The following is a 14309-nucleotide window of genomic DNA, read 5'->3' as shown; positions in this document are numbered from 1 at the left end:
TACAGGTGCGATGTTATCTGGTGAGTGCGCTAATATGTGCCATGATCGGGCTCACCAATACGTGATGACGACCTTCATGTGATTTCTTAGCTGGGCCTGAACTCACGCCGTGTCAGAAGATTGTGATCATGAGTTTCAGGACCCAAAATGCCAAGCTCTGCCAGACATACAGGCCATCGCGTGATGGTCCTATTGAAAGAAACAGACTGACCAACCAAAACCCCCATCACCCCATCAAAAAAAAAACAAACAAAAAAAAACACCGCCACCGTTCAAGGCCTCTACCCTTCGCCTCACGTCCTCTCGGCAGAGTACGGATAAGACCTTGGGACTAAGGGGATAGGGTCCGCAGTGGCGCCACTCAGCAAGAATCGGCGAACACTAATGCCCTGCTGACAAGGGATAAAGTAACATGTATATCTTATTACACAGTCTATGCCCCTTTTATACCATGGGTAAGGCACAGATCATAGATGGAAAGGCTCCTATTCTAGCTGAGGGTATAGTACGGACTTCTGTGTATGTGATGTGTTTCAGTTTCAGTATTTTATGAATTTTGACTTATAGGACGTCTTCTACCACATGATTTTTATAGAGAGACACAATCGCAGTTAAACAGAGTTATATGATAAATACAGATGTCAATAGCATAAACTAACGTAAATTTTTACCCTCTGAAAATTGAACCCTCTGAACAGGGGGTTGTGAGGGGTTCAAGGTTTACAGTGTACGATAATATTTTTTGTACTACAATCGACATTTATTTAGGGGTCTCCAGACTAGATTTCTGGGCTGTTAAAACTGTAACGCAACAAATAAGAAAACACAATTGTGTTGAGAAACTGTTGATGTAAATATATACAAGTTTTCCCTTTTATTCGACCCAGGTATTTCATAAGAAAGCTGTGAGAGCAGCGCTGATGTCATCTTTGGCAGGTGTGTTATTCGTCCAGGTGTACTGCGTGCAGCACAGTGTATGCTACTACTGCACGAGAAATTGATAACAGTGCGTTCCGCATAGATGTGTATTGATTTTCGTGATTTGTGGTAGGAGCCTAGCTTACGTTAGGTTAGGATAATTCAAAAAATCGCACAGATTCCAACGCATCCAAACGCAGATTCCAAACACACCACGGACATTCGGACATTGGACGCGCTCTATGTGAAAGCAAGCTGGAAGCTGTCGTGGTCAAGAACAACAACGTGATACCCGCCACTACACAGGAATAAGGCGCTTTGCTCATCATAGTTTCGGAATGGGTATCACAAAGCCCTTCTGATCTGCTAAATGGTCAGTTTTAGTACATTGGATGAACTCTACCAAAAAGATACGCGCGAGAAGTGACATCCGCATTTCAGCCTTGGACTCGACTGTCTTTTCGCAGATCGCATGGCGCTGGCGGAAGGTACACGTGCTAGTGAGGGAGGCAGGTGTTCCTAAAGATGGTGTCTGTATGTTCTCAGTCGAGGGATTTCAGAATAACGTGTCATCATTTTAGAACGGTGTGTCATTTTCTATAACCAGAGCCTTAAGGGAACTGTATCGGGTTCCGGGAAACCGTGCTAGAATATACACGAGTCCTTCACGAAATTATGTGCTTGCTATGAAATAGATTTTTATTTCCGCGACTAGCGGAGCTAATAGAAAGAAGTGTTCTGTTGTGAGTCAAGTGTGAAGGTCCAGAAGTTAACTCTGGTTAAACAGTAATTTTCATTTACGGAAATTGTTCTGTTCCTCGCAGATATCGTTTACTGAGATGTGTCGGGTTTTGAAAGAGGGGAGCTCCAAATGGCTTTGCGTTTATAGCTTAGAGGGCGTAAACACAGATTCGCACAGATACCCACAATACCCTAACAACCCACAAAAGTCTCGAAGCCACCCCCCTTGCTCAAACTTGGTGAGGTTACCCAATATCTCTTCAAAGAGCATAAAAATACATGGGAGCAGTGACATCGCACCCCCTCCAGAGCCCAATACACACCCATGCACAAAATTTAGGGTTAACCACTGATGTTGTTACTTCACTTCTCTGGAAATTACGTCAAGTACTGTACTAAAGCCAGCGTGCTATTGATCCAAAAGGTGTGTCCTGTCATATCAACGGACACATCCGCGAGAAGATAAATGCAGGAGCTTCCTGGTTGATCGGTATCGTAGTATTGCCAAGCGATCTGTCTGTTGCGGTGGTGAAAGCCATGTTCTAGGGCTGCGTCCATGGCTGACCGCACACGGAAATGTGCCAATCCTTGACTTAAAGCGTCGAAGGAAAGCGCCCAACGAGAACGCACAGCCGGTACCGTGATTCGAACCTCGGTCAGATTCCAGTTGCGACGTGTAAAAGTTTTCGTCTTTTCCACGGAGCTAGAGCAACTGGAGATGTAAGTGAGACACGAAAACGAAAAGAAAGAAGGAAAGAAAGTACATGACAAGTATTTGTACTAGTCTCAGTGAATAACTCAGTGAATTTCCTTGTAATTTCCTCCGTAATTCTTGTAATAATTCATTGTTTTAATCCTATCTTATATGACTGCTCTACTGCAACAAGAGGGACGGCTCAATATGCTTGTTACCTGTTATGATTTCATTTTGTGTCGGAACGTTTTTTGTTAGGAAACCTGTTTAAATGACCAAGTGCGTGTTTAATACGCACATGTTGGCCGATGTCGCTGTCTTCACTACTACCGTTATTGTGTTTGTTAGTGTTTAGAAAAATGCTGTTAAGCGAATTGAGGCTCTGACGTTGGCAACAGTGAAAGATAAATGGACAGAACAGAAAACAAGCTGTACAAGATTGGGCTGGTTTTGGTAGCAAGCTCGATGAAAAGAGTCTATTTAGCGGATAAGTTTGAACGCTATGTTTCTAAGTGTGAATGAATCCGCGATAAAATATAATATCTGCATTTTGGAATCATGATGAGCCAAGATGGCGACATTTGGTTGCGCTTCCGTTTCCCAACATCGACTGCATTACTCGCAGTTATGGGTTGCCATATGGACAAGCGCGTGGTATGCCACTAGTGTCCCATGCGTATCCTGTCCACTAACGAATAAGACGAGAAAAAAAAAAGAAAAGAACAGCAAAATGAGCGCACACGAAGAACAAGCATTGTTCAGATGTGTCCTGTTTGGTCCCGGCCTCGTTTTTGTCTTTTTCTTTTCTTTTTCTGCGTGTGACGCACAAGCACACGGGGGTGGGCAACGTCACGACTACCGCTATTGGGGAAAGTGGGTCCTGGGCCGACTTCCAAGCGAACTCTGCCGACATATATATCACAGGGTCTGAGGGACAACCCACGAAAAACCGGGACGGCACAACTGACACCAGGATTCGAACCCCAGTACCTCACTGCCTGACGCTACATGGCCACCATACCCAAAGCTGACCAATCGCCGCCGACAAAAACGGCATCGGCGTAGTGAGTACGTAGGTACGTGCGCGGTCCTTGTTTTGGTTCTCTTGCAGAGCAAACGTTTGTCAATTCATATATCAAGGTTCCTTCGCTTCTCGGCTGTTTCATCAGGACGATAGATTTCAGTAATGGACGTTTCCCAGAAAACATGCAATGACTTCGTTGATTAATGAATGTAACACATTTTTCGTCCAGTACTTGCACACACTGCCCTACGAGTATCCGCCTGATCGCATAAGTCGCCTGTGAAGATGACATCACTGCTGCTCTCACCGCTTTTTAATAATATATGTATCGAATAAAAAGCACCTTGTACATATCACACAATTCTACTATTGAGAGGAAATAAAAAAAATACTATGCAGTAAGTTCTAGAAAATACACCATTTGGTTACAACTGTCATAAGTGTGGAGCCGTTGCTTTTCTGCGTTTTCTCTCATGTGCCTTATTGGGTTTTATACTGACGCATTCCGTTTGTGCAGCATGATCTGACCCAGCAGGGAAGCGTCATCTTCTGTTTGGCCTTCTTGTGTCGCTTCTTCAAACACAAGCTGCACCGCTGATCAGGCCCTGCCGATAAGCGTGTCATGTCGAAGGAGTAATCTCACTCACAAATTTCATGCTACGCCCTCAATTCCCTGCTCTAAGGATCATATTGAGTATGAAAATAATTGTGCGATAATGCTGGCCACACTACCACCTTTGTTGTGATCAACATTGCTAATTAATGAAATATTAAAAAATATAAAAAAAGTGTAGCAATCCTTAAAACGACAACGGAAGACAACAGAGGCTATAACCAGTTAGAACACACTCCTCCTGAGATGTGGTGACCTTTGCCACCGACGTAATCAGAGCTACTGTTCTCCGAACACATGTAGGATGCATTATGCGCCAGCGCCCTTGCTATGGTTATACTCACACATCGAGTTCGATGCTGCACATTGGTATCTCATTTCACTCTGCATCTTTGCAACATAATTTTGAAGAAGTTGTTCACCACAACCTTTTGGTTTCAATTGGTCTGGAACACAATTCTTCTTGTAGTCCAACATGCTGCAAAAGACAGCATACGAATATCTGTTACATGACCCGGACCTTCTCGTGGCTAATAAATTCTACTATTACTATTCGCACTAATTACAAACCAGCTCCGGATTGTAAGACAGGCAACACGTGACATTGAAGCACAACCCTGCAGGGAATACAAGACGTGACCACATTGAATTCTTCCCGCAATTTTAATTAGATTCAATAAGAAATAGGACTGACAATTCGTCCAACGTGTCCAGGACGACCATTTACCAGTGACTGAATTGGACGTTTGCAGTGAAGCTGCCTTCGCGAAACCGGGTTCCGCCGCGTTGTGTGGCGAAGACCGCATCCACGGAATAAGGGACCGAATGGATGAATTGATTTAATGGGTGCCAATGAGTAAGGCTGATTTGCAATTGATTTAATGAGATCCATCATTTTATGTATCACAGACTCCGCCAATACAAGGAATGAGAAGTCAGTTGGAAGAATTGTTCTAATGGGTATCAATGAGAAACTGCTTTCCAGTTGATTTAACGAGATCAACCATGCTGCTTGGCATGTTGGTAATACAATAAGTGAGACGCCAGTTGTTGGAGGAATGGGCGTAATAGTGACCGACGGTACATGCTCATTCTAAAATTAAGTAATGATATGATTAGGAAGAAAGCTGTACGTCCGCGCAGAAAATGAACTAATTCGAGGAACTGGTCTTATTCGGACAAATGAAATTCCAGAATACGCATTGTATCGAAAAATATGTCACTTAAGGAAATGAAAATTGAATGGAAATGTGTAATTAAAATTTATTCCTAACAAATCAAATAGCCGTTGCCCAATGTCGCGGAGGCTGACCGCTGGGGCCTAGGCCAAGGAGAGCGCGTTGTAACACATTTTCAACGCCGCACCACATTGTGATTCGTCCGCCTTGAAAATTGTTTGGAATGTTTCTTCAAAAGTACATGTGCCGTGGTAAGTTCGTATTACTGCTCCTACTTGAAACTATTGTTTTTGCATTCCGTGCAACATTCAACAGGGCTTAAAGGGACGGTCTCGTACCCCCTGCCCCTTTCATAAACTGTACCATTCGATTGCCCTTTGTTGAAAATGGAGTGCTGCTAATTTACCCGACAAAACACGCCACAGTTATTCAATAACCGAATTCAATTGATAAAGATTGCAGATCATGCCGCGATCTGTGTTAGAAAAAAATAAGAGCGACCACGTCGACCTGCGGGTAAGTCCGTGATAGGATACATAAATCGTCTGCTTTTGCGCGCGCTAGTGCATCGGCGTGAGCAGACGACTTTCAGAAGTTACTGGGCACCGCGGCAACTCTCATACATTTTCTTTCAGTTCTCAGGTGAAAAACGCACAGTCCAAGAAGTGGCAAGCATGGTGGTTTAGAACAACTATGTTAACCCTCAGAGACAAGTTCAAAGTCGCAGGACACCCTCATCCACAATCACAAATCTGAAGTCGCCGGCCATCGGCGTGCGCGGTCGCATTACAGCTCCGACCAAGAATATATTACGCGCGCTTCCATTACACTCCGTTGTACACCGATCGTGCTTCGATATCAAGTGTCGCTGACGACGTACGTGGAGAAGGAATGCGTGTTGATTTAAAAACCGCATTAAATACTCGCGGAAAGAAAACACGTGACTTAGCTTCCACGTATCCGATTATGCACCACATTATCGGGGACCCCACACTCAATGCTCGGACTACATTCTCCGCTCGCGGAGGTATATGCCTGAGTGCCCACATTTCGAGAGCAAAGGGGATGACTCAACCCAAGATGCTTCTGTAAGTTACAATTACCATGACAACGACGACGTACCCGCACGCCGACGTCATACATCAGAGGCCTTTGCCAAGCTCTGATAGAGCTTTTTGTCTCTGGCTCCGCCACGTTTGTGGAAATAAATACTATTATTATTATTATTATTATTATTATTATTATTATTATAATTATTATTATACGTGACGTATGCATTAGACAAGCGCGGCTTTCGTCGTGTGCTATTACGGCACGTTTCGACAAATTCCTCGAAAACGACTTGGTTATTCCAAATGAAACTTTGACGGTTGTATGTGTACAGTACTCGTGAAGCTAGTTTTGGCTAAGTTTCGGAATCGCCCCGGCGGCTGTACGAGACCGTCCCTTTAAGAGGAAGCGTTTCTGCAAGTCACCGACGTATTCATCAGTCTGTTACCAAACGTCGAAGCGTGAGAATGTGCGTGATGAATGTCAAGCAATTGGCGCTTTTGGGGATTTCATTTTCAGGATTTTTTTTCCGTTTTTAAGGTATATTTAGTCGATGTGTCAGATATTTTCGTTTTTTTTTCTACGTTTTTACCGATGATTTTAGCTTGTAAGCAGCTAGATGTGCGTTAAGATCGCTATGAACGGCGCTGTGTGCAACAGTATGTAATGTGTTTTGTGCATATTTCATACTGACATGCCCTGTAAACGCGCAGTTATTTGTTGTATATCCCATTCAAGTAGTTGGTTATATTTAAACTAAATAAATACATATAGGATGCATGTATGAGCGCGTGCGATTCCTGCGATGGAAATAAAATGGATGCTGCAAGAGTGCTGATGCGAGCGACTTGGTTTGGATGAAACGTAGACATGGTGTTGAAGGACGACAGGACGCTAGGCAGAACACCGGTTTGTATGCTTCGTGTGCTGCATATTGCGAGTTAATGCACACACTTCCGTCTATACCCGGTGTGCGCCTCATGTGGTCGCAGAGTTGCATTGTTGCAAATGCAACTGTGCGACCTGCCGGTTTTGGAAGTTTTTTAAGTCTGCAATCGATTTGGAAGACGCGAGGAGACATTGCACCCAGGATTGTATTGTCCAACCACCTGTAACTGAGCAACTTTAGAAATTGCATTCGTAAAAACAATGAAAATTAAATACGAAGGGAACGCAAGCCATAACAGATTCCGCGGATAATGCGCGGCCGCCTCAAAAAGCCGCATCCCATGGCGCTTGCCTAACTCCAGCGCTATCCATCGCGCTGCGATCGAGAAAAGCGACTATTCATCCACCCATCCACAAGGCATGAGGAGACTAGCGGATTATTTCCTCTCCGCAGACGCAATCGTAATGTCTCAGCTGGACCCGACAGCTAGGGCGCTTGGTGAAATGACGCGAAGTATTCGCGTTAATGTTTCTCCAAACCAAACCCCAAAGCGCGTTGTCCTTTCTAGCAGTGCACCGTAATTCCTTGGAGCGCTGCCAGTGGCTTATGAGGAACCGCAGGCAGCTTGAAGTATCATTATCGACAGGTGTCTGAACCTAAAACAAGTCTTTGCCCTGCACGGGGTGCGCAGGGGGGGGGGGGGGGGGGTCAAGCATTCTGCTGAGTTCTGTTCCTACATTTGGCCCATATAAGCAAACCATTCAGCAAAATTTAAAATTGTTCACGCATTTTCTTATTTATCATGATGCCGCTGTAAAACCGCCGACGACGAAAAACGACGAAGAGCTTACCAGCACAGTCGTTTGTCGTTGCCGGACATCAGGCCTCTAGAAATGATGCCGTGTTCCTGTTCGTATTTCCTCAAGCACACATCTTCCGCATCTGATATTGCTTTTTGATTGCACTCCAAGCCTGAAAACGAACAGTCTGATATATTTGGGCACTCATAATACAAAGCATGAGTCCGCCTTTGATAACTTGCCCGGGGAATATCCCCTGTTCCCAGCTTGACTTGTTCCCCATAGATATATCAGTGGTAAAAACCGGTGGCGGATCAAACCGCTTATATTTTGCTGCCCTCGTTAATTGCCTGCAGCCTTATCCACAGCGCCACCGAAACGTTAACAACGAGAAAAATAACGCAATAAGATGACGTTGCATCACGTCGCGTGCACCAGTCGGCGTCCTGCTGGGGGTTAGAGTTAGGTGGACGGCGCTGGTTTTTGAGGCGGCTTCTCCACGGCTGTGACACATTGCGACATCGCTTGCGTTGTCAAAGGCAGGATGAACGTACCGTTGACATCGTGCAACTCTCACCGAACTTGCCAGTCGGGGCATCCGTGCACAATTGGCATTCGCAGGGCGGTCATGAAAGTGCCGGTAAGTATACCCTTCGAGCATGTTTACGAAATATTAACCATGCTGCCAGCACAAACAGCTCTCGTGGTCGCCTCAGAGGAAGGAAACGAAGCTCTGTACGTCTACACCGGTAAATCACCTTTCAGTGATTGTGTTGTTACGTTATGTTGCCCTCGCGTTTAGTTAGCGTTTAACACGCTTATCGCTCGTGTTCAGGTTTTGAAGCAGTTTTTTTTTCTGTGGTAGACAAAAGGTCTAAGGCCTGGCAAAGTATGAGCCTGTTGCTCTGGGCCAGATGGCGCGAGTGAGCAGCAACATCAGCACCCCAAATCATGCAACACTCCCCAGTTTAGCAGACGACGCGGCACTTTCAAGTACGCGGTTTCGAGTTGTTCGCGCTTTTCAAGAAGCACCGCTTTTTCTGTTGATTTCCTACAGGTTTTGTAGCTTCGTTTCCACCATACCGTTTGACACACCATGCAAAACCCGCTGATGGAACTCATTACTGTTGGGATCCGCGGCCGTTTGGGCCCGAAATGGCGCTGTGCAAACTTCACTGCAACAGCCCTATTGGCAAAACATGATTGGAATACAAAGGGGTCTTTTCGGGAAACGCGCGCGTAAAATTCAGTGTTTTTCTTTAATTATGTCTAAACGTTTGCCTGTTTCAGTGGATACGTGTAGGAGACAAATATAATGGTAAAATATAATATGAATGATAAAATGAAAGAGCATTAAAATATGGAAATAAATGATACCAAATGTAGCAGTGGGGACACCTACAACCAGCGAAATCACGTGTCGAATTCGGAACAAAATTTCACTAGAGAGCATATTCGCCACCTTATATATCACAGAGCGCACCAAAATTTGCGATTGTCCTGCTGGCCTGGACGCATACTAAAGGATGCATACTAAAAGAACGCAAGAATTTCTTCTAAAACTGGGGAGATATCGCTTCCAAAGACGGCAAAAAGTGAAACACTCGAAGTCAAGGTCGGATTTTCTAAATTTTTTTGCATAAAACTATTCGGTAGAAACCGTTCGGTTACTGTTTATCATTATGTATGGTGAACTTCTAAATATATAAAAAAAATCTGGTGGTCAATGGGACCTGCCTGCATGACCGTGAAATCGGCCTGGGGGAACACTCATCTGAATATTTCGGGGAACGCAATTCGAACGAAATTTCGAATCATTCGTAGCAGCAGGCGTTCATTTTTGACCACTTCAATTGAACAAGTCCTTGTATGTTCAAGTGACTCATCCACTACAGTGCCCTACCGGTTCATCAGTAATCTGTGTTCCTGGTAGAGTACTGTTACGTGCTGTAAAAATACTTTGTCGAATCGGCAAGGCAACAGCATGTTTAGGTATATTTTTCAGCTTAATGTGTGTTGCTGTTGTATCTAATTTGCCATCTGGGCAATGCATTTCGATACAAGCATATCAAATGGAACACTGTTATTCTGCATTGCACATGTTTCCACCAAGATCACCTGCAAGAACCGCACGGGCATGTTGTGAAAATGCAACAACCTGCCTCTTCAGAAATACACCAGCAGGCCTCATACGTGCCAAAAGTATTGGTGCTGTACATGATCTTTGTGTGCCTTGGGTCAATAAAGATTTACTGAATTTGCTTTCCACACAGGTGAGTGAAGTGTGGTGATTGGAGGCATAGCGTTTATTTGAAATAGCGTATGCTGACTGAAGCCAATAGAGGGCTCAGCGCATAACACAGGGGACGTACAGGAGAGGCGGCGCATAGAGCACGTGACGTATAACGTGGAGGATTATATAAGCCGTGGCGGTTAACCCCCTGTGGCGGATATATCCGGTCATGAAGTAAGAGTTTTAAATATGCAAAATAACGGCGCTTATTTATCCCCGTTATGTTTAGCGGCGCGGCGCTGAAGCTGCTTAACACAGTTTTTTTTTTTTCACTGGTCTCACGTCTTATAATATTTATGCACGTGCAAAAGAGGAATATGAAATGAAATAAAGTGAAACTGAGTTAGTCCTTTGTGGAGGAATGCAAGACAGCACAATTGGTCCCAGTCATCATACGAATTTACATCCGGAAACGATAACACAACTTACAACATAAATTGCTTATAGCATAATATTATTTATAAATAATAATTGCCCAATTTTGCGGTGTAAAATGAGAACTGAAACCACGCCACTCTCGTGCGCAAAACCTGCGACGGGTATTCACACGTCAGAGGGTCACGTGTTCTTTATATCGAATAAGCTGATTGAACTAAAGGCTGATCTGTTGACCTAATATGCCGCTTTCCGGCCCAGATAAGGAGAACAGCTCCCATGTCATTGTGGGTACTATGTTGGCATTCCATGCCAGGACTGGTAGGTGAACCGGGTTCGAATCCGAATGCCGGCTGTCCTGTCTGGGTGTTTTCGGCGTGTTTTCCTCAGTCGCTTTAAGACATATGTCGCCACAGTTCCCTGTGAAGTCCGCAAAGGGCGCTCGATCCCCACAGTGATGTTCCCGCCTGAATGTGACTACGATAAGCATCCCATACCTACCACTACCACCACCAGATAAGGTGAACGTCATATCGTCTCTTCGCTCGAGAAGTGCGTAGTTCCGGTGTCTGCTGATTACGTATCAATATGTGGCGATTTCAACCTCAAAGTAGTGCTTGTTTCAGCTTTTTTGATAAGACAAGGGTCAATAAATAATGATTGCCGTTGATTCCGCTGTCTCGCATTTTCTCGGAAACAGTCAATACCGTACCATATTGACTTCCAGGTAATTCGGACGTCCAGTAGTTACAAGTACTTTTCCACTGAGTGTCCGTCTGGCTGCCAAAATGGCATTGCTGCTCCCAGTTTCTTTTGTTTTATCTTAGAGCGCCCTGTGGATTGTTTTAGTTATTTATCTATTATTGGTATAGTTCTAGATGAAAATGCGGGTAACAGGTCTTCCAGCGCACGCATTGCGCGGACGGCCTCAACCATGCCTGTGCCAGTCGTCTATTATGCTCGAACATGATGGAAAATAATTGTGACGTAAAGCTCGGAATTATTATTATGATTAGTTTCAAGGGTGTGGTCATTGGCATCGACGTCTAGATCGTGATAATGCTTGAGGTGCAGTGCCTCTTTTCGTTTTTTTTTTTCGTTGTTCGGATTATGCCTGTGTCCTTTACCCTCCCCTGCTTTTCACAATTGTATTCAATTGAAAGGATTGCAGCTCTTCTTGATTTTAGGTTTCTTTACGATACTTTATGATGAAACATCTTTTCTTTTCTTTTTCTGCATATCCCTGTGTACTAGTGGTACACCCAACTCCGCGCAGCTGCGATCTTTTACAAAAGAATTGAAAATGAAACATAACAGAGGGGGAAAAGTTTGAGAGAGAAAAAGCGAGACACCGATAATACATTCTCTTTTTCTTTCTCATTTTTATTTCGTGTTTGTACACTAATCTCTTTTCGATTTTCGTTTTCTCTTTTGACATACTGGTATATATGTTTTTCCGGCCTTCCTCGATTTCAGCTACTGTCACAAGTTAATTGAATTCAAAGAAAATCGCGCAATTCTCTTCCAGTCGCTCAGGAATGTACGGCTGTATCATGGCACTTTCAACATTTTGCGAATTGCGTGGCACTATATGACGTGACAGGCAACAAAGTGAACGGCACGGCTGGTTCTAGTTAGATAAGCGAGTAGAAAGTTACCTTCTGCCTTGATTATGCGCACCTGTATGCAGCTTGATTATGTACAGGGCGGTATTTCATTGCTTAGACTTTTGCAACAAGAAAAAGAAAAACTGAGAGAAACAGCGATGATATTTTGCACACATGGTACTTGGTTCTCGGTCCTATATTTTTTGGGCAAAACGCGAGTTGTCTAACGTATCTTCAAACGAACACTTACTTTGAAACAGAAATCGGTAAAACAGCTTTATTTTAGGATGATAAATGGGGAGTATCATCGCGAGGGGCGATACTCTACGTCATTAATGGTGGTGATGTGCGGAACGAAGAAATCGCTAAAACTTGCTATGCAAATGAGTCGAAACAAAATCTCCAAACCGCTTGAGCACAAAAAGAGCGACGCTTATTCCACGTCAAAGGACCACGTGGTTTCGAGCAATGAGGCTCATCGCAGTACAGGCTGTTCAGATGGATCGGCCCCGTTTCTGGCCCATATAAGCTACCGACAGCCAAGGCCTTCTCGTTTCGGCGCTCGAGAGCTGCGTATACTTCTAATTTCGACTCATTTGCACGGAAGACACTTGCGATTTATTTCTCGAGTCTGCTCGTCTTCGGATTTTAGAAAACGGGTTAGGATTTAAATAACGACTGGCTCAAAATCTGCTATTTTAAGTAACAAATAAACAATTAATTTAGGGAATTAGTCGTGCAATGTTGTGTCGTAAACGATGACAGTTATCTTATGTGTAACTTGTATATTTTATGTTGGGTTATTTCAGGAATTTGAATAACCCTACATCGACAGATACGCCTGGTCGCCCAGCGTTGTAGCACGAAAATACCGGAAAAGTATTTGCGGTACTTTTATTTCGTAGAGGTAAGGTCTCGAATTTCTGTGCAGTCATTTCTGCTTTGCAGAATATGGTCAAGGCGTTTTTGTCATGGTCGGAGTGGTACAGTTGTATACATTGTCTGCTTATCCGGAACGCTGTCTCGTTCTTTTTTTCTCATGTTCTCATGTGTTTACTGAGGCCTTTTGAGTGGAATAATAGTCCAACATTCTGGGTGTTACGAGAGGTTCATTCACGAGTTGTATTTAGGTACTAATTGAGACAACTATTTCATAAACTGTTGAATCTTACGTAAAGAGTGAAGCTGTGAAGGTTGAATGTTGCTCTGAATTCGGCGCAAAGTACCTACCTGTCGTTGTTACCAGCAGTGAGTGTCTTGTTGTTGAACATGGTGGTATGAATGGCCTTAGGCTGGTCACACCACCAGCTTTATTAGGATAAATATTACAGAATAAATGAATTAAAAGTAGACTTCAAATTTTTCGATTATTATTGGGACGATAATGGCCGCAGGGGCAGGAGCGCTTGTGAAATATGGCAACTTTATCGCTAGATTTAGAAACACAATTGTTGACAAAAGCCATGTAAGATGTTTTATGTCCCTGGCATTCTTTTTTACTTGATACTCACAGACTGGCTTCGATGTTCCACAGTCGGCGTTGATGTCCTTAAAGAAATGCTCAAGAAGAAACGTCTCGTCGCATCTTTGTCTTTCGAGTATTTCCGGAACACAAGTCCTGCTGTATTCGATCACACTGGAAGAGATAAGACGTATACCAGAATCTCCTAAATTACAGGGACATTTTGACGCCATCTCGTAACATCCCTTGATTGAGTCACGCAGAATAAGCAGCACAGTGAACTGCGCAGGAGAGATGGAACAGTTTTTCCCGGCACTCGAATCGGTAAGCTACGTCGAACGTAAATCGAGATAATTCGGAAACAGTCAATTTGCGTGAGATATAGCATGCCGCCCTTGCTGGCCGACTTTTTCTGACAAAATAATACATACTCCCCTCCCCACCGCTGCCCTGTTCATACAGCCGACCCACATCAGTAGCCGCGTTTATATGAACTCGACAGAGCGGCTTCAGATTGCTGCCAATTCGAGGTGAACTGGACCCGACACTGCTTACATGAAGTCACTCAAATGGGAGCCGGTCACAGTGAATGCGTTTTCCAGTTTCTCTTTCTGGACCTGGCCTGGTGCTGGCCTGCACTGACCGTATGGCTGTCTCGGACGCAG

The 14309-nt window shown here is 44.1% G+C and overlaps 1 long non-coding RNA gene across 1 annotated transcript; it reads right to left on the bottom strand.

Moving 5' to 3' along the window:
- Window positions 1–4337: 4337 nt before the first annotated feature.
- Window positions 4338–13802, bottom strand: LOC135376008 (uncharacterized). The gene is made up of 3 exons (XR_010417478.1): window positions 13694–13802; window positions 7959–8079; window positions 4338–4468 (listed from the first exon to the last, which is right to left on the bottom strand). It is a non-coding gene; the product is annotated as an uncharacterized LOC135376008 (long non-coding RNA).
- Between the last annotated feature and the right edge of the window lie 507 nt (window positions 13803–14309).

This window comes from Ornithodoros turicata, unplaced genomic scaffold (assembly GCF_037126465.1).
Source record: "Ornithodoros turicata isolate Travis unplaced genomic scaffold, ASM3712646v1 ctg00000968.1, whole genome shotgun sequence".
Classification (NCBI taxonomy): domain Eukaryota; kingdom Metazoa; phylum Arthropoda; class Arachnida; order Ixodida; family Argasidae; genus Ornithodoros; species Ornithodoros turicata.
Note: the sequence above shows the minus strand (reverse complement) of the source record. Positions and strands in the feature narration are given on the sequence as shown.